General features: G+C 39.7%; 1 protein-coding gene across 1 annotated transcript in view; it reads left to right on the top strand.

Annotated features, from left to right (window-relative positions):
- Positions 1-25,830, top strand: part of SLIT2 (slit guidance ligand 2) — a 349,772-nt gene that overhangs the window by 180,579 nt on the left and 143,363 nt on the right. The gene's annotated exons all lie outside the window — the stretch shown is intronic.

Here is a 25,830-nt window from a genome sequence, read left to right as displayed (position 1 = left end):
CAACGGGATGCTAGTTAGCTCAAACCTGGGCTGTGCATATGCCAGAGCAGTGCACTGTCCATGTGAGCTGTTTACCTGGTGCACATGCAATGATTTCCGTTTATAAACCCTTATATTGGAGTATCTCACTTCTAAAATTTGTCAAAACAGTAGGAAGGAATCGTACTTGAAGAAACTAAGAAAAAGAAAAAAAATCACTTATTGTTTCTCCTGCAAGCTGATGTAAAAGTATTAACTTTGTCTTATTACAAATGTGGTGAGTGGAGGTCATTACTTTTCCTCTGTTTGTTTCTGTGAGTGCCACTATTGTATGCATATGACTATTGGTATGAGTAGTCTGGTGCTATAGGAAACTCGAATTCTTTTGTGTCCATGTGCTAAGATGCCTTCAATGTAGTGAAGCACAGTGACCAGTAGGGGGCAGAGGAGACTTTTTGGATACTCTCATCAGTGCAGTGGACTCTGAGGAGGGAGACATTGCACAGTAGCCAGAGAAGGATGGAGCCAGTGTGCCACGTAGGTGACTTCACTTCTAAGTGATAAAAGACTAAAGGACAACGTTTGGAAAAGAGAAAGAGATCAGAGCCTACCGCTTACCAAGTGAGAGAGGGGTGTGAGGATGTAATATATTACAGAAGGTTCGAGTCCAATGAACAAAAAATTTCTATGCCTCTTTTTTTGGGCATTATTAGCTTCAGCAGTCCTACTTAAATTTACTTAGAGGTTGAATGTTTGAAATAATTTGTATTTGACCTACTTACCTTGCATTTATTTCATTTCTTTCTACTCTCTAACATAGTATCTATCCGGTGGGTATCGCTTATGCATCTGGTTGATCCCAAGTTTCTTTGGTGTCTTGCCCCCCCCCCCCACTTGCACCACAGAAGTGACTTAGCACTCGCATAAACTACAACCAAAATTCCAAAGTATACACTGAAAGCAAACTGACGTGCACAAAATAAAGGGAACCTTTGAGACTGTGTGGGATCTTTGTTTTGGTAAATTTTCAGGAAACCTACTTAAGGGGATGCAAAGGGGGTCATAAAAAAAAGGAAAAACTTAAAAAGAGACTTTAGAATGGCAAGATCATAGCACCCCTTAGTTGGCATATTCATTTTCTACGTTTTTTTTTTGCAGTATTCCTGAATGCGCCCCAAAGCGAAGAAGCCATTATGCTATCTACCCCCAGCCCAAGACTTCTATTTTTATAATGTGGATTCCATTTGAAATTGAGAAATGCAGTGATTTCACATTTTATGCAGTCTCCACATTTAGAACTTCCATTGCATTTCAAGGTAGAAGAGAGTTCTGTTTGGCTTATAACTGATTACATGTCTCACTACCACTGGGGCCTTGCCTTGGATTCTCACCGTTTGTAGCTTCACAGGGCATCATTCTCTGAAGCCTTTAGTGTTGTGATCAGCTACTTGTGGCTATATAAATCTAATACTGGTTCACTGAATAATTGAGTGAACTAGGGAAGCTATGGCATAAATAACATGCAAATGTACATGTTCAGTCATCTTGCTATGGGCTATCATTTTTTGTAAGAAAGCTTTATATGTGTGTGCTTATTCTGTAATAAGTGATGATCATTGGTTGATTTAAATTATCTGAGATCTGTGGAATTTACTAATGAAAGAGAGAGAACACCAGAGTATTGCTCTGGCATGGAAGGTGGCTGAGATTGATCTCAGGATCTATACATGCAAATTAGTTACTCTACAAACTGTAACACCTCCCTGGGGACAAATGTTTATATTTTTATATATAGTGATCAGAGCTATTTTTTTTGTAATGAAATAGAGAGGGCAGGCTGTTATTTTGTTATACTTGGTAGCAGGGACTGAAGTCTGGGCTTCAGCTTGCAAGGCATGCACTCTATCCTCTGAGTTTCCTCCTAGACCACTGTTAGTTTTCTCAAAGCAACGTAATTTTGACTTATTTTGTCAATTTGATATATCAGTTATATAGCAAAAGTATCTCTGAATATCTGTTTCTGTCTTTGTTGGTTAACTTCTTCTTGGATTGAATAGCCAGGTGGAGATAATATTTTTCATGGCTGAATGACAATAAAATTATATATATATATATATATATATATTAAACAATTTGGCTTGCTATCAGGTTACAGATGGTTGGCATACAAGTACAGTGCTTGGGACAAATGTGTCCCCCTCCTTTTGTTGCCCTTGTTTATCGTCATCATTGTTGTTATTGCTGTCATTGTTGGTGGATAGGACAGAGAGAATTTAAGAGAGTAGGGGCAGACAGAGAGGGGGAGAGAAGGATAGACACCTGCAGACCTGTTTCACCACCTGTGAAGCGACTCCCCTGCAAGTGGGGAGCCGGGGGGCCGGGGCTCGAACTGGGATTCTTACACCTGCCCTTGCGCTTTGCACCATGTACATTAAACCCTCTGTGCCACCTCCTGGCTCCTGGGACAAGTGATTTTAATGGTTTTATTATCCATCTACTGCTACCACTTTGCAGGAATGCAAAATTGAATCAGGTGAGTACAGACTAGCCATGAAACTTTTTTTTTATCTGCTTATCAATTTTGTAGCACCTTAAGGTCAAGAAAAAAAAAAAGACAAAAGCTCATTGTTCTCTGACAGTTCTTGCTTCTGAATTAGATTACTTCCCCATCATAAGAGCTGAGACATTCCAAAGTAAATTTTCGGTAGGGGTATATTTTGAAAGATAATTTGGGAAAAGAGGTCATGGAATAAAAGGGATTCAACAGGAATATAGAATTTGTCATTGTTAAAAAAAAAACATAGCATAGTATCTCTATAGTAAGTATTCAAATGAAGTCTTTTTGAAGCATTGTCGTGTCATTTATTCATAAATAAAGTTGAGAAGTTTGATATTGTCAATGTCTATACTACATTATACATTGATATGTTTAAATCAGTGGCACAGTCTGTTTTACTTAGAGGTCTGTACATTTTATTACTGTGAATCCACGGAGTTCATTTCAATATTTAAACTAGTCAGAGAATCTAAATAATGTTTCTTAATGTTTTACAACAGTTTCCTGTTGAAATTTCATTTCATATTGTTGGCTAACTATACTAAAATAATCAGGAATAACAACACAAGTAAAGTAGTTCAGTCTGATCTTATAGAAATCAGTTTTCTAACTGAATTTGTTAATGTACTTTTTTTTTTTTTTGCCACCGAGAACAGTTTAAGTCAATATGAATATCCTTTTTCTGGACAGTTAAATATTTTTGCAGCCAGAAAGCGTTTATGAGGATACTGTAAAATATTCTCCTGCTCCCAGAACTTACCAGCAGCTCAGGTCCCATTTTTCCCATCTCCAGAAATGCCTTGGAGGTTATTTTTATATCCACCAGGCCTCCTCCCTGATTCCACATTCACTCAGATTTTAAAGTAACAGTAAATGAGACTTTACTAATGTCAGATTTGCAAGTGCAAATAAATTATGTCTATGTATTTCCCCTGGTTCCATAAGTATTTATTCTGGCTAAGTGCTCTAGTTGATTGATTATGTGTGACTTGCCAAATGTAAACCCTTGTCTGTTTCTCAAGGAATTGTGTTTGTTTATTTTCCCTGAAGTTTTTCTCCATTTCAAACACTGTTTGAAAATCATTATATGTCCCTTGAAATTTTGTTTTTGCTCTTGCTATTTCTAAATTGTTTTTGACCTTCGGATTTTATGAACTTGGAAAGACTTCATGTTTTTAATACATGGCTTTTCTTTTTATAGAAAATGTTTTTTTTTTTTTTTGGTCACCAAGTTTTAGGCTTTGTTCTTTTTTTTTTTTTTAAATATATTTTTGGAAGGATTTTGTTGTTGTTGTTGTTATTATTGCTTTGCAGTTTCTCTAATGTTATTTACTAACCTGTACCTGTGATTCTTCCTGAGATTTCAACCACTTAAAAAATAATTCCTAAGCTTTTACTTATATAAACAATGGTCACAAAAATGTCTATAGGTATAACTAGTATAGAGAATAAAATTCCCATTTAAAGACATAACACTGGTTTGAAACTATGAAAAAACTACAAGAATTATTTTTTAATATATTTCCTATATCTTCTTGCCTATCAATCAGTTTCACAGAGGAGCAACAACAACACCGTCAACATGGAAATTCCATAAAAATATATGGTCAATTTTAAGTTCCTAGGAAATACTTATTCTTTCAAAAAACAAAAAGGTGTCAGTAAAAAAGAATTCATATTCGTATTCGCTGTTGCTAAGTAGTTCTTCTGGCTAAAATCTTCAAGCAATAAACTGAGAAACTTGAGTTTGGATTTATTTTCAGTTACAGTGAGTTACTTGAATTCCTCAAATGGTTTCCACACTTCTTTCTATATCCCTTCATCCACTAGCCCCTTCCTGCTTTCTCAGGCCTTTGAAATCCTATGAAAAATAGGCCTGAATCCCTCAAGTTGGGTTTCACTGGCACCGCTGGAGTTTTTGTACAAGTCTGTATTTTCCCCATCCCACTAGAGTGTGAATGCATGTTTGGAGGTCGGGGGGTGAGAGGGAGACAATGTTCCTTTTTGGACTGTGAACTAAGGAGAGGCATCTTAACTTGTCCTTGAATCCTCTCTGCCTAGCATGGCCCAAAATCCAGTGAATTCTTTCAACATTTGCGTGAGATGGCAGCAACTCTGAGCTTGGACAGCAGGAACATCCAGATTGAAAGAAAATCACTCAGGCTACTGATGGATGAGCTCTGTGCAAACAGAAACCGTCCTTGTGCCAGGAGCAGAATAGAAAGTGAGATGTGTAGAGTGTCGATATGCCTATAAGTTGAAGCTAGAAAAAGATGGACATGGAGATGGGGGAATCTGATTCTTGCTTGAGGTTTGGAGGTTTTACTGAAGATGAGAAGAAAAAGAAGAAGGGAAGGCCTTAAACCACAGTGCAGAAAGAACAGGAACCTGGAGGGTTGAAACTTGGCTGCAAAGCCAGAGATGCAGAATAAAAAGATTATCTGGCATTTAATGAATGGTGATAAGTAGTAGAGCACAGTGACCAGGCTCACACTATTTCATCCAAGTTTAGAACTTGGGATAGGTTGTATGCTTCTCCCTGAGGAATTACTAGTGAACAAAAGGTAACTGACTCAGGGTCAGAAAACTAAGGTATTTTGCCGTTGACAATGGAACCCAGATAGAGGACCACCCTTATCTGATCTGAGCTTCAACTAAACATTATGCAACCTTTTTTTTTGGTAATTTTAATTTATTTTTTATTTATAAAATGAAATATTGATACGTCCATAGGATAAGAGGAATACAATTCTACACAATTCCCACCACCAGAACTCCATATCCCATCCCCTCCACTGATAACTTTCCTATACTTTAAAAAAATTTTTTTTATTTATAAAAGGGAAGCATTGACAATACCAAAGGGTAAGAGGGGTATAACTCCATACAATTCCCACCACCAGAACTCCGTATCCCACCCCCTCCCCTGATGGCTTTCCTATTCTTTAACACTCTAGGAGTATGAACCCAAGGTCATTGTGGGATGCAGAAGGTGGAATTCTTTAACCTTCTGGAAGCATGGACCCAGGTTATTATGGGGTGCAGAAGGTTGAAGGTCTGGCTTCTGTAATTGCTTCCCTGCTGAACATGGGTGTTGACAGGTCTATCTATACTCCCAGCCAGTCTCTCTTTCCCTAGTGGGGCAGGGCTCTGGAGAAGATGGTGGTGGTCCAGGGTACACTGGTGAGGTTGTCTGTCTGGGGAAGTCAGGTTGGCATTATGGTAACATGTGGAACATAGAGTCATTGTCCTCACTTAGGAACAATGCTGATTTTATCTCTTTTGATCACTAGCATATCTACAAATTTAGCAGGACCTTCAATGGAAAGGCAAGGAAAAAGGCATAAGAAAACCTCTTGGTACCCAAAAGTCTATACGTACTAGTTACTTAGTCTAAACAAGTGACTTCTAATTCTAATGGTATTCCAGTTTTACTTTAACTGCTTTATCTGGAGGACACTTTCTTTTTTAAAAAATTTATTTTTTATTTAAGAAAGGATAAATTAACAAAACCATAGGGTAGGAGGGGTACAACTCCACACAATTCCCACCACCCAATCTCCATATCCCATCCCCTCCCCTGATAGCTTTCCCATTCTCTATCCCTCTGGGAGCATGGACCCAGGGTCATTGTGGGTTGCAGAAGGTGGAAGGTCTGGCTTCTGTAATTGCTTCCCCGCTGAACATGGGTGTTGACTGGTTGGTCCATACTTCCAGTCTGCCTCTCTCTTTCCCTAGTAGGGTGGGTCTCTGGGGAAGTGGAGCTCCAGGGCACATTGGTGGGGTCTTCAATCCAGGGAAGCCTGGCCGGCATCCTGATGGCATCTGGAACCTGGTGGCTGAAAAGAGAGTTAACATAAAAAGCCAAACAAATTGTTGAGCAATCATGGACCCAAAGGTTGGAATCGTGGAGAAGAAGTGTTAGGGGGGTACTCACTGCAAACTCTAGTGTACTTCTGGAATATATTTTGCAGTAGTTTATGGATACATGTGAACATATGCTCTCTCTCACAGAACCTGGTATATATCTAGGTTTTGGAACTTTGTTAGAAAGTGAACCACCTGGGATGGAATTAGAGAATACTATGAAAGGAAAGGTCTCACCTGAGTAATGAAGCTGAAGGGTTGTCATTCCACACCTGAAGTCTCTGGACACAGTCTGAGCTAAAGCATGTTGAGGTGGCAATTGTTGCTTTGATTAGGTTGCGATTGGCGGATGCAATATTATTTGATATGCATTGGGAGAGGCATACAGGAAAGTGGGTCCTATCCTAAGGTTCCAGGACTGGGAGAAATATAGGCTCTATAGTGGAGATGTGAGGTTCCTGCTGTCTTAGGGTTCAAAAAGACAATGGATAGTTAATGTTATCATCACCTTATTTGGTAATTGGGTTAACTTTGAAGAGACCTTTTGTTAGGGTTTGCTGTATAGTATCCAGTATCTTGTATGTAGTTGTGTCATTGGTTGCTTCTGATCTACTTGGTCTAGGCTTTGAGAGAGTCCACATATCAAATACACAGCCTATATATTAAAAAGACTCAGTCTGTGTTTTAAAAATTTCGAGACATACAATTAAATTTCCCTCTCTCATATTAATTAACTAGTGATATATATGACTACAATATACTAGGAGTGTACACAAACACCATTCCCACCACCAAAAGACTGTGTCCCTTCCCAACCACCCACCCCCACCCCCCACCAGCCCAGGAAGCTGCATGTCTACCCCTCACCACAGGGTTTTTACTTTGCTGCCCTACTTTCAATTCAGTCAGATCCTGCTTTTAGTTTCCCTTTCAGATCTTCTTTCTCAACTTCTGTTGATGAGTGGGATCATCCCATACTCAATCTTTATCTTTCTGACTTAGCTCACTTAACATAATTCCTTCTAGCTCTGTCCATGATGGGTCAGAGAAGGTGGGTTCATTGTTCTTGATAGCTGTATAGTATTCCATTGTGTATATATACCACAGCTTTCTTAGCCACTCATCTGTTGGGCATCGGGGTTGCTTCCAGGTTTTAGCTATTATGAATAGAACAAACACTACAATCATTTATCTGGAACCTGAAAACACCTAGAATTGCCAAAACCATCTTTAGGAAAAGAAACAAAAATGGAGGTATCACACTCCCAGATGTCAAACTATATTATAAAGCCATCATCATCAAAACAGCATGGTACTGGAACAAAAATAGGCACACAGACCAGTGGAACAGAATTGAAAGCCCAGAAATAAATCCCCACACCTATGGACATCTAATCTTTGATAAGGGGGCCCAAAGGATTAAATGGAAGAAAGAAGCTCTCTTCAATAAATGGTGCTGGGAAAACTGGGTTGCAACATGCAGAAGAATGAAATTGAACCACTTTATCTCACCAGAAACAAAAATCAACTCCAAATGGATCAAAGACCTAGATGTCAGACCAGAAACAATCAAATACTTAGAGGAAAACATTGGTAAAACACTTTCCCACCTACACTTCAAGGACATCTTTGATGAATCAAACCCAATTGCAAGGAAGACTAGAACAGAAACAAACCGATGGGACTACATCAAATTGAAAAGCTTTTGCACATCCAAAGAAACTATTAAACAAACGAAGAGACCCCTTACAAAATGGGAGAAGGATTCACATGCCATACATCAGACAAGAAACTAATCACCAAAATATATAAAGAGCTCAGCAAACTTAGCACCAAAAAAGCAAATGACCCCATCCAAAAATGGGCAGAGGATATGAACAAAACATTCACCTCAGAGGAGATCCAAAAGGCTAACAAACATATGAAAAACTGCTCTAGGTCACTGATTGTTAGAGAAATGCAAATTAAGACAACATTGAGATACCACCTCACTCCTTTAAGAATGGCATACATCAAAAAGGACAGTAGCAACAAATGCTGGAGAGGCTGTGGGGACAGAGGAACCCTTTTACATTGCTGGTGGGAATGTAAATTGGTCCAGCCTCTGTGGAGAGCAGTCTGGAAAACTCTCACAAGGCTAGACATATACCTTCCATATGATCCAGTAATTCCTCTCCTGGGGTTATACCCCAAAGACTCCATAACACCCAACCAAAAAGAGTGTGTACTCCTATGTTCATAGCAGCACAATTCATCATAGCTAAAACCTGGAGGACACTTTCTTAGAGAGGTAATGTTCTTGTCTGTCTTTTCATTATAAATGAGTAAGTATGTGTATGTGTGTGTATCCATACATTCACAGGTAGCCAAGATCCCCACTTGTCCCTTGTGAAATATCATTTCAGTAAACTCTAAGGGCCTAGGCGAAAGACAGTGTTGTTGTCCAATTGACCCTTACATGCAGAGAAACAAATGATAGTTGGTGGGAAGTTTGTCCAAAGAGATAAAATCAGCATCATTCCTAAGTGAGGACAATGACACTGGCTTCCAGACTCGTAATGCCATCTTTTCAGTCTCTACTTAAAGACTCTTGCTTTCAGGTTCACGTCATTATTATGATTTCCAACAGTGGTATGTTCTGTTTCCAAATTCACTGTAGTAAGTATTTTAAAGTTCTTCGTTTGAATAGTGCTGATGATCAAAACAATCACTGTTTTGTGACACACACATTCATGCAGAGTACTATGTACTGATTTTCTCTCTTTTTTTCTGTTATTGAGGGATTAATATTTTACACTCAACAGTAAATATAATATTTTGTACATGTATAGCATTTCTCAGTTTTCCACATATCAATACAGCCCCCACTAGGTCCTCTGTCATCCTTTTCCCAGGACCTTATTCTCAAATTTTTGGTGTGATTTAAAGCAACTGCTAATCATTCATCTTCAGGGCAGAGGTGGAACCCAATCTTTCGGACCACACATACCCCCGTTTTCCTGTCACATCCCCTAATCTTACCCACCTAAAGGAAAGTCACATCTGAGCACATGGTGATCTCTTCTTGCTTTTTTGTTTTCCTTAGAATATGTTACTAGGGAAAGAGAGAGGCAGACTGGGAGTATGGATGGACCAGTCAACGCCCATGTTCAGCGGGGAAGCAATTACAGAAGCCAGACCTTCTACCTTCTGCAACCCTCAACGACCCTGGGTCCATGCTCCCAGAGGGATAGAGAATGGGAAAGCTATCATGGGAGGGGGTGGGCTATGGAGATTGGGTGGTGGGAATTGTGTGGAGTTGTACCCCTCCTACCTTATGTTTTTGTTCATTAATCCTTTCTTAAATAAAAAAATAAAAAAAATAAAAATAAAAAAATAAAATCAACATTCACACACACACAAAAAGAATATGTTTTGAATTTGCTGTTGCTGTTGTTACTATCACTGACTAAGCATATGTCTTCACCCAGGTGAGATGGACTGATATTTCACTAGCAAGTTACAGGGGAGGTGTACTAGGGGGAGAAGGACAACATGGCATGGTAAATCCTTTGCTCTTCTCTCCCTCAAGATTATGAGTTTTTCACTATGGCTTTCGATGACCTTTCCTCAGCCTTTGAGTGCTCCTAAGTGGCCCAAAACTGAAAAGACAAGATAATACAACTCTTGAGTTCATCCTTCCAATGAATAACCAACAGATTTTCCTTTGGGTTCCAAACTTGACTTCTAATATGTTCTTCAAGGGTGGGGTAGATAGTATAATGGTTATGCAAAGAGACTCTCATGTCCAAGGCTCCAAAGTCTCAGGTTCAATGTCCCCCACCACCATAAGCCAGAGCTGAACAGTGCCTTGGTTAAAAAACAAATGAACAAACAAATAAAATGTTCTTCATCCTTCTCTTCATCACACAAGGGCTTCAAGAACATTGATTTGACTCTGCATAAAACAGATTACTTGTGCAGTGTACCTTTTACATGGGAACTCATTGAACTGCTCAAGTGTCTTCCCCCTCCCCAGATTGTGCCACTCATCACAGCTGTCCTGTCACGTGGAGAGTGGCTGTGGCTGTGTTACTATCCTTGAGAGGTACTCAGCAAATTCGCCTGCACCCTCCTTTGAGTTCCTGGAGTGCTGCATCTTAGAAACATGTCCATTCATTGTGATTTTCTTTTGAGTTGTAAAGCCTTTTCATGGCACAGATAGACATTTTACTAAATTTGAAGTTACTTGATGGGTATGGGGCTGTCTCTGAACATGTGAGCTTCTGTAATGGAGAATGAGTCACTTAATATTATTTTAGAGACGTAATCTTCTGTGGGAGTTAATGGGTTCCTTTGTTTCACAGTCAAGGCAGGAACTTTTTAATGTGTGGCCCTGGAATCCTACTTGGAACCCTACTTGAGAACCAACTTGAGAACGTTGATGCTGATTTATATTATCATGTTTGCCACATTTATGAATTCAACATACACACAGATTCCCACTTATGTGTTGGGGTGAATTTATATGACAAAGTTTTACCAGTTTAAATAAGACCAAAAAAAAGTCTCTATTTTCATGACACATTACTTTATATATTAATAGGTAGCATAGAAATAATTACTCAATGTGAATTTATTTTATCTGTTTATTTGTTTTTTTATCTATTTGTTCATTTTGCATCCAAGGTTATGGCTGGGGCTCAGTGCCAGCACTATGAATCCACTGCTCCTGGAGACTATTTTTTACATTATATTTGACGGGGTGAAATTGAAAGGGGAGAGGGATACAGAGAGGAAGAGAGAAAGATACGCATGCAACCAGCTTCACCAATTGTGAAGCGTCCTCTGCTGCAGGTGGGGAGCCGGGGCTCAAACTCTGATCCTTGCACACGTCCTTGCACTTAATTCTATATGTGATTAGCCAGGTGTGCCACCTCCTGGCCCCCAAGAAAGTGAATGCATTTTAGAAAGCAAATGAGATCATTTGAGATAGTAGTGAAGGGCATTCTTGGAGTACAGAAGGACATTTTGTATAATTTTTCCACACCTGAAATTGTCCAGAAAATATTTGATCAGTTTTATAACAAGGAAATATTATAGAAGAGAAACTTAGGGAAATCTTCTCTGGAATTAGGAATGGCATTTGGTTGTAAATGCAAAGACGGAAGGAATGAAGCATTGAATACAATTTGAGTCAAGAGAAAGAGGAAGTAGCAATATCTCATTAACCTGTATGAATTCTGATGCATTTGACAGTGGGCAAATGATTAATGAGGGAAGGAACAAATGGTGAAGAATTGAAGTAGGGAGGTGAAGAGGTACCAAATCTGACACCATTGGGTCACGCAAGGTTTTATGATTTCATTCTGCAGACAGTAAGTATTTTTGAGTATAAATGCAGTAATACCTGATGTTGGAAAATCTACCTGATGTTTGAAATAACTGGTGATTAGAGACTAAATTTTCATGTAAATATTTTGAAGAAACCCTTTAAAAAAGTCTAAAACCTAGGATATTGACTATGAAATTGTGGTAGAGACATGAACAAGTAATCAAGGAAGTACAATATGAACCATTCTTTTCAGAGTAGTATGTTTTCCTCAAAGTTTTTTTTTTTTCTTTTTCTTATTTTCCTTGTTAACACATACTCAGGTTTTGAGGTTTATTTAGTGGCTCACAAGTTGGAACACTGCAGAGTTGCTGGCTTTTGCTGCATTATGTGGTTTTTGGTCCAAACACAAATGCTCGTTCTTTTGCCCTTGACTTTCTCCAGGGATATTATGAGATGCTACTTAGACACTTACACTTGTACTTATTTATGTGGAAATATTTTCTTGGACATCATGTACCATCTCATCATATGGCCTCTTTGGGAGATACAGTCTCTGCTGCAGTATCAGGAAAATCATGTTTTTTGTTTTGTTTTGTTTTGTTTTCTAGGTAGTTGTAAAGCTGTAATGCTTTTCATCTCAAAAACAGGGCGTCTCTCCTCTTTGCCTGAAACACAAAGCTTTGTCTGTCTCTTATGTACTTGGGGCAGGGCTTTCTGTGAATAAATAGCCCTAAACTGAATTTTTTTTTTTAATCACAAGTTGCTTATGTTTACATACATCACTTAATATCAAGCACATTTCTGTAAACTGCAGTGAAATCCTTTCTGCATCAAATAACTGAATCTAGAGCTATCCTAAAGCCTTCTCCAAATCTCCAGGTCTGTGTTCACATTATTTTAAAACTGTTGTGTACAGACACTTAGCTCTTTCTTAAGGGCTTTCATTTCCCCATGGACAGGACTAGTATATCCTACAATTCACCAGGATCTATACTTCCTGTCTTGACAGCCACATTTCTGTATCAACTTACACAGACATACCTTAGCTCCTCTTTTAAGCCAAATTTGTATCCAGCAGAAGCCCAGTCTTAAACAAACCGTCTTAAACAGACTTTGTTCCTTGCAAAGGATGCTGACATACCAGAATGTAAGCTCTTAAGTACTTGAAGTATGTTAGGTTGTTGAGTCTTTTATCCTTATCCACAGAATCTGTACATGCCTCTTGTTTGTAAAAGTTTTCTCAGATCCCAGAATGATATTAAAGGAGGTCTTCTCTTCCAATGTATCATAATTCGTTTCCAGGTAATTTCTGAAAAATTCCAGCTAATTTTTCTTGATAGGGAAATAATGTTGCAAAGGAGAGATGTTGTATTATTAATATTAAACAGTTGCTTTTCTATGCTAAGGACACAGACTTCTTGGCTGGTGAAGAAGGGGAGATGAGGAAGATCACGTTGGATCCTAGAAAGTAGCATTCTATGTTTTAAACAAATATTTGTTTCCTTTCTTTCTTTCCTTTTTTTCTCCCCCTCAAGACAGAGCAACCAACTCCAAGCAGCCCTGGCAAAGGCAGAAATGGAAGAGTAGAACACATCCTTTATGGAAGTCAGATAAATTTCATGCTCTTTAACATTGCCTCTGACTGGAGGCCTTTCACTGCAGTCTGGCTCCTGCCCCAGTGGGAACAAGAAAGGAAAAGTGATTAAAGTCCCCGCAGTAATAGACAGCGGGAGGCAGTGGTCTTGGCGTCTTCTACAGAGGGAGACAGAGGCAGACAAGAGGCCTTTAACAAGACTTGTGAGAGTTCTTTGAAGAAAAGAAGTTAAGACTCACTGGGCTGGTGGAGGCCTGTCGAAACATTTGTTCATTTCCTCTCCTCTGTGTGGCTTTCTTGGACTTGATGTAACGGCATCGCCTTCTTCATTAAAATCTTCCTGATAAAAGAAGGGAAGTGGAATTGACCTCCTAGCTGGAGTTAGGGTTCACAGAGCTCTACTGTATGAGTGTTTAGTACTTGACTGGGAGCAATCAAACAGATACGAGAGTGTGAATAATTAGAAATCCACTGTGTGTGTGTGTGTGTGTGTGTGTGTTTTGCGCACGTGTCTGCTGTGTGTCTCTCTGTATGTCTCTGTGTGTATATCTTTGTGTCTGTGTGTATATAAACGCCACAACAGGAAAGGAGGATGGTTGCTGAGAAAGAGGAAGCAATGAAAGAGAGAATAAATGCATACAGAAAACATTTCTTACTGTGTACTAGGTGGCCTGGGATTTTTGGATGACCAGAATTGCCTTTTGCCTCTGCTCAGTGAACTGGCTAGAGCTCCCCCACCCCCTCACTACCAACCCCCCTGGACCTTTCTCTCTATAAAAAGGAGAAACTGGGGAAAAAAGGGAGTTTGCAATCAGTATTCAGGCATTCTTATACCTAATAGGATTAGGGGCGTTACAAAGGGATTTGAACAAGATAATTAGTTTACTGCTTAGTCCACAGTGGGGCAAGCAAAATCCTTCTGCGAAAAGGCAGACAAAATAGGTCAGAAAATGTGTGGGAAATGAGGTAAGGCCTCTCCACGAGGGCCTGATGAGCTTGAATATTCTGAACAGCCTTCATTTACTGCTGTAGACTGTTGGCCTTTTTTTTTTTTTTTTCCCTAACTTGGCCACCAGAGGTGTGAAGAAAAGTGACTTACTTGATTTTTAAAGTTAATGGATGTTGTTTCTGGACCAGAATTATTCACTGCCAAGTGGATAAATGCTGCCTTCAAAGCATTTCCCACACTGCGGCATAAAGGGAATGTTTTGGAAAATCTGAAGAGCTCTTATCAGGCATTTTACAAGTTGGAAAAATTACACAGCTCGGAGAATGCTTTTAAAAATAGTGTTTTCTTGAATAGGTTCATTACATTCCCTGCAAAAGAAAAAAAATTTAAACTGGCAACTAGAAATGTGAGGGGCAAGATTTCTGCTTAATGAACTGCTTACTGAAAGATGTATGCTCAAATTGAACAGTTCTCACTGTGATCAAATAAACTTCAAAAAACAAACTGTTTAAATTAAGAAAATTGCAAAGAGTAAATATTTTTATACCCCTGACACCCCCCTCTTTTTTGTAAATACTGGTGATATCAGATGTACTACTACTGTCTGTGAATTTAAAAGATGCTTTCAAAGGAATGGTAGAGTTTTCTTTTCAGAGTCTCTCTCTCTCTCTCTCTCTCTCTCTCTCTCGTATTCTTTAGTTACTTAGGTTCTGCAACATAAAGCAACAGCTAGGAGATCAAAGTCATCAGCAGTTGTTAGAAAGTCTTTGGCTTGGCATGGACCTAAGACTGGTTAAAGGAAACAACTGGCATTTCTGCCCAATAAACTATCCAGAGACTCCATAGAGATGAAACTTTGTCTGTCTATCCAAAGTAACAGACTTTAATTGACCAAAGGACTTGTTGGACAAGGAAATCAAACAAAAGCTTCACAATGGATTATTGTTAAAAATAAGTTTGTTTTTATGTTCCTTGCATCTGCTGTATCTGCTGTTTTCTCCTATTCGGACAGGACAGAAATCACTGCATGTTCTTGTAAGCTAGTCCTCCCTCTCCAAATTCAGAAAACCATTTTACTTTTCCATCAGGTCTTCAGTGCGTAGTTTACGTTTTCTTTTTTTTTTTTTATTTGTTTATTTATTTTCCCTTTTGTTTTTCATTGTTGTTGTAGTTATTGTTGTTATTGATGGTGTTGTTGTTGGATAGGACAGAGAGAAAATGGAGAGAGGAGGGGAAGACAGAGAGGGGCAGAGAAAGACAGACACCTGCAGACCTGCTTCACCGCCTGTGAAGTGATTCCCCTGCAGGTGGGGAGCCAGAGACTCGAACCGGGATCCTTTCACCGGTCCCTGTGCTTTGTGCCACCTGCTGCGCTACCGCCAGACCTCCCCCCACCCTTTTCTTTTTCCAAATTCATGGAGGATGATAAGGAGATTGAAAAGGGAGAGAAGATTGCCACTCCATTCTTTATAACATTGAATTTTTTAAATGAAACTATATATTTCTTTTTAAAATATATGTATTATTTACTTTAATGAGAGATACTTGAGAATAGGAGAGAGGGCTAGAGAGGGGCACCAGAGCATTGCTCAATTCTGGCTTATGGTGGTGTTAGGGATTGAACCCAGGACTTTAGCACCTCAGGAAAGTCTTTTGCATAACCATTCTGCTGCCCCCCCCAGGCTCACTGTATTTACTTTTGAAAACAATCCTGGTGTTTATGAAATGCAAGAGTGTTAACCCAAGGCATCATATATGCAAGATTGTCTAGTGCCAAGCAAACACCTCAACCTGTATTTACTGCCTTCTCTCTCTGTCTCTTTTCTGTCTTTCCTTTCTTCCTTCTCTCTCTGTCTCTCCCCCGTCCTCTTTGCCTCTTGCTCTCTGTCTCCCCTCATCTCTCTCTCCTCACCCCTCTATCTTCCCAAAGAGAGTATAGATACCACAGCTTCTCCTTTGCATGGTGCTCTCATTTGGTATCATGGGGCTCAAACCTTGGCCCTTGCTTATAGCCAAGCACAAACTCTACCAGGAGGGCCATCTCCAGGCTCCCAGAAAAAAAAAAAGTTTTCTTATACTTTACTTAGAAAGGACTCAGAACATCAGATACTGACTGAAATATTCTTTGACAAAAAAGTTATAGACTCGGGAGTCTGGCGGTAGCACAGCAGGTTAAGTGCACGTGGCGCAAAGTGCAAGGACCATTGGAAGGATTCCCCACCTGCAGGGGAGTTGCTTCACAGGCAGTAAAGCAGGTCTGCAGGTGTCTGACTTTCTCTCCCCCTCTCTGTCTTTCCCTCCTCTCTCCATTTCTTTCTGTCCTATGTGACAACGATGACATCAACAACAATAATAACTACAACAACAATAAAAACAAGGGCGACAAAAAAGAAATAAAGAAATATTTTTAAAATTCTTAAAAACAATAAAAAATAATTAAAATAGAGCTATAGACTCACTTGTAGAGATAGCTCTTTGTTTCGGGCCTAAAGACATTTTGAAGAATAACGGGGTTTCCATGGTTCAGGGAGATGGCTCTCTGGAGAAAACAGACTGTGGTGGGGGCGGGGGCGGAGCGAGGACAGTACAGACTGGATACATTCAGTAGAATGGGAGGAATTGAGCTGGGAAATGGGAGAAATAATGACTCTTATAGGAAGTGTGATTTCAGATCATTGGGTTTCACTGTTGAAACAAGAAGAGAGACTAAAGTTCACAGTGTAGTCTTGGGAAGTGTTGAAGACTTGTCCTGAGAAGAAAAGCATGGGTAGTGAATGGTTGCTTTGGAACATGAAAAGCAGGCTGGGATATAGCTGGAAAATTAATACAGGCCAAGCATGATAGGGGCTTTATTGTCAAGTTGTTGCTTTATTTGCTCTTGAGAATAGTTCATCAGCCTTTAAGAAAAAAAAAAAAAATGGAACCATACAATATATTAGATGCCTTGATGGTGACAAGGTGGGGGTGGAGAGGGTTGAGGGGTAACAGCTGGAAGAATAACTTGAAATCAGAAAGTTATTTTGGAATCTAATGCTGTCATCTAGATAAAAATGGGAGAGCCTTAGAAAGAGCAATAATGGTAGGAACAGAAAGAAGTTTGCCAGTGTTTGAAACGTTTTGGAGCCATCTGACTTTTTAGGCTATAAACAAAATGTGGAGGCAATTTTGTCTTCTCCAGATTCACTTACCACTGTAAAATAAATATTTCTCATGGCCGAATATTCTTGGGATTGTTAATTTTTAAAAAAATTTTATTTATACGGAGTCAGGCAGGGTAGCACAGTGGGTTAAGCGCAAGTGGCGTGAAGCACAAGGACCCGAGTAAGGATTCTGGTTTGATCCCCCGGCTTCCCACCTGCAGGGGAGTAGCTTCACAAGCTGTGAAGCAGGTCTGCAGGTGTTTGTTTTTCTCTCAGCCTCTGTGTCTTCCCCTCCTCTCTCCATTTCTCTCGGTCCTATCCAACAAAGATGACATCAGGAACAACAACAATAATAACTATAACAATAAAACAAGGTCAACAAGAGGGAAAATAAATAAAATATTTTTAAAAAAATTTTATTTGTAAAAAGGAAACACTGACAAAAAACATAGGATAAGAGGGGTACAACTCCACACAATTCCCACCACCAGAACTCTGTATCCCCTCCCTCAATAGCTTTCCTATTCTTTATCCCTCTGCAAGTATGGACCTGGGGTCATTGTGGGATGCAGAAGGTGGAAGGTCTGGCTTCTGTGATTGCTTCCCTGATGAACATGGGCGTTGGCAGGTCAATCCATACTCCCAGCCTGTCTCTCTCTTTCCCTAGTGGGGTGGGTCTTTGGGGAAGCAGGGCTTCAGGGCACAATGGTGGGGTCCTGTGCCCAGGGAGGTCTGGTTGGCATACAGTAACATCTGTAACATGGTGGCTGAAAGAAGGGTTAATGTATAAAGCGAAACAAATTGTTGACTGACCATGAACCTAAAGGCTGGAATAGTGCAGATGAAGATTTGAGGGTCTCCGTTTTGTGGATAGTTAGTAGGTCTATTTTAGTTATATTCCAAAGGGCCCATGACTATACTTGTTTTTTTTTTTTTTTTTCTTGAGCCTGAAATCGGATATGCAGGTGGATCCAAGTTATTGTCTGGGGAGATGATGCCATGGCTGGAAAAAGGACCAGAAGGCTGAATCAGTGAAGAGAGTAGTTCCCAAATATGGGAAAGGTGTATAAATATTGTTGACTGTAAACCCCACTGATTTGATATGATCTGGGGCCCATATTTTTAGCTTAGGAGCCTATGTGACCTCTGCATCCCTAGATCTGAAATCACTTTCTGTGATCATGGGGAGGAATGTTCCAAACTGCCCCAATTTCAGAATCCATCTTCCTCAGGTGAAAGATGGAGTATGTTGGAAATATGTTGGAGTATGATGGAGTATGTTCCATCCTTTGGAGGATGGAACATTGTCTACTGTTGTTGATCCACGTTGAGAGCAGAGTCCTCACAAAGGGGTTGTTCCTGATAAAGATGACTATTAACAATGGAGAGAGGGATTTATTCGAGGTCTAGGCCCATCATGTCTGTTTGGGAATCTCAGGACTCCCCGATTAGGGCCCCAGCTGATGGGGTGGCCTGATAGTGACTAAGGAGTCATCATTAAAGTATGCCAGTCTCTTGCCCTTATTCAGCTTTTGTTAGATTGTTAATTTTAATTATGAAAGTGTTGAACTATAATTCATATACTGTATTTTCTCTGGAAATTTAGCTCTTTTCATAATTTTCCCTTTTAAAAAAGCTCTTTGAAAATGCCCAGAAAATTTTGACAACATTGCTTATTTAAATATATGTATATCCTTGAGTTGGTTTCTGGGAATGCTTGTTGATTTCTTCACTTATTGGGTGAAAGTTGTATGTACCCAGTCTTTTGCTAAAGAATGGATTTAAAGTGCTCCTTGTATCTCAAATATCACAGTTTCCACTTGGCAAGGTAGTCATTGGTTCTTGCAGACAGTAACATGCATTGATCCCTGTATTCAAGGCCCTGTCAGCATTCCATTGGGAGAGAAGACGAAAATATAGAACTATGGACTTCAAGGAATTTTCCATTTAATAAGTCAGTACAACTTACTACGTAAATGAATGTGGCTCGGATAGTAGGACTTAAAAGTATATTGAGCTGAATGTAGAAACAGCAGTCCAAATTTTTGAGAAGGGGATAGTGGTTCAGAAAGGTCTCATCATAATGGATCTGGGCGGGGGAAATGGGCTTTCATTTAGTGCAAGACAGGATGAGGGGAAATTTATAGAATAAAAACCTTAGAAATGAGCCTGCAAATCCTTTATATGAAAAATACTGGGGCCCAGGTTGTGGTACACCTGGTTGAGTGTACATGGTACAAAGCACAAGAACTAAGATTCAAACCTACAGTCCTCACCAGCAAGGGGAAAGCTTCACAAGTGGTGAAACAGTTTTGCAGGTGTCTCTCTGTTTCTCTTCCTTGCTATCTTCTTCATCCCTCCCAATTTCTCTCTGTATCTAGGCAGTGAATAAATAAATAACCATTTCTTTCAGAGTAAATAATTATCCATTAAAATTAACAGGATGGGCACTCTGAATGAAATGATTTCACCAAAATCATGCTGTTTTTTTAGCAAGTGGGTTTTATTGATTTTTTCCTTCAGAGTTTGAATCTATTGCTCTTGGTGGTGATTTTTTTCCGTCTTATTGGATAGGACAGAGAGAAATTGAGAGAGGAAGGGGAGATAGAGAGGGAGAGCGGTAGAGAGGAAGATAGACACCTGCAGACCTGCTCTGCAGCTTGTGAGGCATCCCTCCTGCAGATGGGGAGTCAAGGGCTCGAACCTGGATCCTTGTGCGGGTCCTTCCTTACACATAGTACTATGTGCTCTTGACCTGGTGCACAACCCAACCCCATACCTGGGCCCCCCTTTTTTTTGGGGGGGGGTATTGGTTTAATGGCTTGAGATTTAGTTGTTGACATATAGGAACATCTCCCTGTCATAGATGTCTGTAATACACTTTCTCCCCCAACATAGATCCTTTTCCAGTATCCTGAACATCGTGCAACAGAACCCAGGAGCCCTTTCCATGTCATCCCTTTCTCTCCTTTTCCAGAATCCTTTGCTTTTGTATAATTCACCACACTTGGTCCAAGTTTCCCCTTCTGTTTTCCCTTACTGTCCTTGCTTGCTAGGGCCCACCTGTGAGTGACATCGTTTGGTATTTGACCTTCTCTTTCTGGACCCTCTTAGGCCAAAATGAAATAACTCTTTGCTAACTGTGGTTCAGTGCATAAACCTGCCCCTATTCCTTTTATCATATCTCCTCTTCCATGTGGAAACCCAGGAAGCCTCTTACATCAGACCTACCTATCCAGACATATTTTATGGAATTTCTTGAATTCTGAAAGTCTCTGGATCTTAAGACTAATTCTCTTAATGAGAATGAAATCAGAAAGATTCTAAATATTGAAATTGGCTTGCTTATTGGAAAATATTATACAACAATCATACATTATGCAACAGAGACAACATGGCCTGCAAATCCTAAACTATTTGTTCCTTGAGCCTTTTCAGAAAGAAACACTGCTGAGTTTTCTAAAGTGAAGAATAACTTTAGTGAACTCTCTTGACCATAATCAACAACACTAAAACTGATGAAAAACAGCTTTCTAGGTAAATATAGGCAAAGTTTAAAAATAAATGAGAATGGAAAAAGAATGCATGTAATATACTGAGTCACCACCGGAGAGTCAACTACCAGGATTAATGAAATAACATATGTAAAAGATTTAGAAAATTGCATGGAATGCAGCAGACACTTAATACAAGTTTGCATTAATACAAACTTGTATTCACTTAGTGAGCTCATGCAGTATCTTGAATTTAGATTCCCTAATGATTCCCAAATTGGTTATTTCTATCCAGGTCTTGCTCTTGAGAATCCAGAATCATGTCCCTCTGCTGATTCTCCATCTCCATTTTGGATGCCTTGTAGACTGAATCTCTTAGTGTGTGCAAAGCTGAGTGTCTGATTGTACTTCCTAAGTCTATTTTTCCTGAATTTTCTTTGCTCTATAATGGCGTCATTTGCTAGTTCTGGTAAAGAAAATAAATAAGTAAATAAAACCAGGAGCTATCTTTAACTTCTTTTCTCTATAGCACATACTCACATCCAGTCATCAGTGAATTCTGTTATCTCTACATTCAAAATTGATCCTGGATCCTAACCACTTTTCATTTCACTTCTTTCTTCCAAGTTGCCTTCAATCAGGTATAGAAATATCTCTTTCATTTTTTTCCCCTGCTTCCACTTTACCTCATTTCCTGAAATTCTTCAAACAGAAACCCATGTGATTCTGTTCAAACATAGATTAGAACATACCAGTCTTTCAATGACATATAACCTGCTGACAGTCCCCAAGCATCCTAGTGGCTCCATCATCTGCAGGCTTGTCACTCCATTGTCTGGATCCCCAACATATTCTTTCTAAGTCAAACTCTAGCTATGATTTCATCTTCTACAGTTCATACTGGTTCTTCCTGTTCTGCAGCAAGTTCCTCTTTATTTCATAGAAGGTAGAGAGCTTCACAAGATAGCAAGAAAAAGGGCTGGAGCATCACTCGAGTACAGGAGGCATTGGGGTCTGAAGCAGACGTGAGCTGCTAAAAATGTGTGTTTTTAAAAAAGTATTTATTTATTTATTCATTCATTTATTTTTTCCAAGGTGCTACTCACCTCTGGCCTGTGATGGTGCTGGGAATAGAATCTGGGAACTTTCCTATGCAAGTTCCATACTCTGTCCTTGTGCTATCTCTCTGCCACAACACATGCATCTTTGATGTAGTGTTTGATGCAACACATGCATCTTTGATGTAGTGTTTCAGAAAAATCTCCACATCAGGGCCATTGTACTTGCTCTTCTTTGTCTGGTATCTTCTTTTTTCAACTAGCCCAATAGCTTGCTACTTTTGTTTTGTTTTTGTTTGTTTGTTTGTTTGTTTTTCCCCTCCAAGCTTACTGGTGCCGGCACTAAGAAACCATGGCTCCTGGAGACCTTTTTTTTTTTCTTCTTCCATTTTATTGGATAGGATAGAGAGAAATTGAGAGAGATGGGGGAAGACAGAGAGAGAGAGACAAAGAGAGACACCTGCAGACCTACTTCTCCACTTGTGAAGTGACCCCCCTGCAGGTGAGGAGCCGGGGGCTTGAACCCAGATCCTTGAGTGGGCCCTTGCACTTAGTACTATGTGCACTTAATTGGGTGTGCCACTGCCCGATCCCCACTTGCTGCTTTCTTCATTTTACCAGTGTAGATAAGACTAGCTAATATTGTATCCCTTTATCCCTGTATATCCTGTTCTTTTTCCTTGCTCTATTTTTCTCTATAGAGTTTCTTACTGTATGATATACACTGTTAATATATCTTCAGTTGTCTGTCTTCTCTCTCTAGAATGTTAACTTTGTGAGGGTGTGAGGGCTAAGGCATATGAAAAGACGTTCCTCTAAAAGTCAAATAGGGTTTTGCATGTAAAAGTGCTCAGTGCATATTTGTGGGGTGAATAACCTTTGTTATTTTCAAGGCTGAAGTTGACTGAGTACTTACTATGTTTTAGAATTAGTGGTGAGATACGACTTCTATTTTGGCAGATCAGACTTATAGAAAATAAATGGCTTATTCTGAACCATTGTATGAGTTCACAGGGGCTTCAGTAATAAGTGACAGTACTGAGTGGTTTAAACAGCAGTGATTTAATAGTTAACACTTCTGAAGATTGGATGTTTGAGATGAAGATGTCACTGTGGGGCTCTGGAGATGGTTCAGCAGGTAAGGCACATGCTTTGCTGTGCACTCAGGTCTTGGGAGATCAATAAGCAAAACCACTCTGGAGCACCATGGGTCACCCTAGGGGCACTCGCATACATGGTGGAGCTGTGCTTTGACTTGTATCTCTAATTCATCTCTTTCTCTCTAGATGTGTAGAATAAAAATTGGGCAGGGGCACCAGCATGCTATGCATGTATTAGACTCTGTGTTCATTCTCTGGTAAGGTATTTTTAAAAAAGTATCACCAGGGTTGGTTCTTTCTGACAGCTATGAGGAGACTCCATTCCATGCTTTTCATCATACTTTCTGGTGCTGATAATCCGTGGCTTTGCCTGGCCTACAGACTTGTCCCACAGAATTATCTTCCTTCTGTCTCTCTCTCTCTCTCTCTCTCTCTCTCTCTCTCTCTCTCTCTGCCCTCATCCTCCTGAGGCAGTCTCCCCAGGTGCCTCTGTCTTTGTGATCAAGCAGCCCTTACTGATAATGACAATGGCCTTGGTGAATTAAGTCTCATCCAAGAGAGGCCATTTTAACTTGATTTCATTTGTAATGAACCTTTCTCTAAATAGGATCACATTCTGATTTATTGGGCCCCTACTTTACCTTATGAATTTGAGAGAAACATATTTCAGTCTTTCGCAGCAGCAATTGATCTAATTAATAGAATAGTATTTGCCTCCAATTGGATTCCAGAGCTCATGATGTACTAATGTCTGAATGTATGTATGGGTATCATCATTTGTGGTGTTTACTTTGTGCTATAGACTCTGCTAGAACTAGAATATGTCCTTGAGAAACTTGCAGTAAGGATGAATTTCAGCCTGATATCTTAAAAGGAAGCAGCAAGACACACACCTGCCATTTTTAATCAGAGAGAGCTTTCCGCCTACCAGGTTTACTTTGCCAAAGCTTTATAATGAAATAGTTCCGCCATTTAATTTACATTTCACTGAGGTTGCCAGAAATGCAATTAATTGATAAAAGTTCCAACTATGAAATAGTTCCAACTATGAAATTCTGCTTTGCAAAGCAGTCGTCCATCGCTTTATATACCATTAAATTCAATCACATGCTTGTCATCCTGGTAGAACATCTTGATATACTTGAGGGAACCTGGTAAGGGAAAAATAGAGAGAGTCATGCACTCCAGTGTAGGATTTGCAGATACAAATACTAGCATGATTGGGTTATACCAATCCATCATTAGTTTGCATCTCCCTGGAGTAGAAACTACATCTGGCTTGGCAAGGCTGCATTATCACGAGTCAGAGTGGGAATCATGTGTCAGTCTCCCAAAGAAGATATATAGCCTTGTGGACTACTACAAGTGGATATGCTTATGTTGCAAACTTTAAATCAATTTCTGAAACCTTTCTACAGATGTTGACTGCTAGAGATCTGTAAATAGCATAGTATATATTGTGAACTTCAGCTGATGCATACAGTCAAGAAAACATTGATTGAAGGGCCAGTAGAAAACCACATGGAGAATCAGATGGGGACAACATAAGACGCACTGGAAATATCCACCCTCCCTTTTTTTTCTTGATCTTTTGGGGAGAGAGTTGGGGGTGGGGGGAGAGAAAGGGAGAGAAATAGACCACAGCACTGAAGCTTCCTTCAGTAAGGCGGGGGCTAGACTTGAACCTGGGTTGCACAGTTTGCAAAGCAACACAGCATCCAAGTGGACTGTTTTGTGCCCATTATCTCATCTGCCTAATGACATCCTTTAACAACCTCTCTTTTGAAATTCAAGTGGCCATCTTCTCAGATTGGTGCAGATGATGTGTGATCTTTATTGTATAAAATATTTTGTTATGAGTGAGAGATGTGTGTGTGTGGGGAGAGAGAGAGAGAGAGAGAGAGAGAGGGAGAAAGAGAGAAAGAGAGAGAGGGGGGAAGAGAGAGAAAGAGAAAGGAAGAGAGAGAGAGAGAGAGAGAGAGAACATTAACCAGAGCACTACTGTGGCATGTGCAGTGCTAGGAGTCTAATCTGGGATCCCCATGCACAAAAGTCCTGCTAAGTCAGTACCTCAGTCATTTGTGTGGTGTGTGTGTGTGTGTGTGTGTGTGTGTGTCCCTTATTACCTGATATGGGTCTATTTCCTTTGTAAAGTGTTTACACTGATATTGAGACATATTATTTTATTTTCCTACTTAAATCTCCAACTAAACTGCATTCAGTTCTATGAAATTCAGGAATAGTATCCTGGCAAAGTGTGTGACTATCTCCTCCTCCAGTGAAGATTCTCCTCTTTTTCACCCTGGAGATTTTCGTCTGATGGCTTCTCAGGAATACCGATACAATCTGTTTGGGCATGGTGTACACATGATCATTTTACTACATTGATCTTTGTTACCTTTAGTGAAAGAAATCAATTGTTGATTTTAATATTTTGACAAAAGACACGCCCAAATTTCATAAAGTCAACAGCATGTCTGGGTTGTTTATTTTCAGTTGTTTATTTGCTGCAAACTAATAGCTGGTGTGCAAATTGAAGATCTGACTCTACTGTCTACACACACTCTTTCCCGGTCTTCCCTCTGCATCCTCCCCTTACCTCTCCTTTCCTTTTTTCTTCTCCTTGTCTCCTCCCTTTGACTTTCTGTTTTACACACACACACACACACACACACACACACACACACACACACACACACACACACTATTTTACTTTCCTCAGTTAAGGCTATTTCTTAGCTCTTGAGAACTGCCTATAAGACAGTAATATCCATGTTG

This window comes from Erinaceus europaeus, chromosome 3 (assembly GCF_950295315.1).
Source record: "Erinaceus europaeus chromosome 3, mEriEur2.1, whole genome shotgun sequence".
NCBI lineage: Eukaryota > Metazoa > Chordata > Mammalia > Eulipotyphla > Erinaceidae > Erinaceus > Erinaceus europaeus.
Note: the sequence above shows the minus strand (reverse complement) of the source record. Positions and strands in the feature narration are given on the sequence as shown.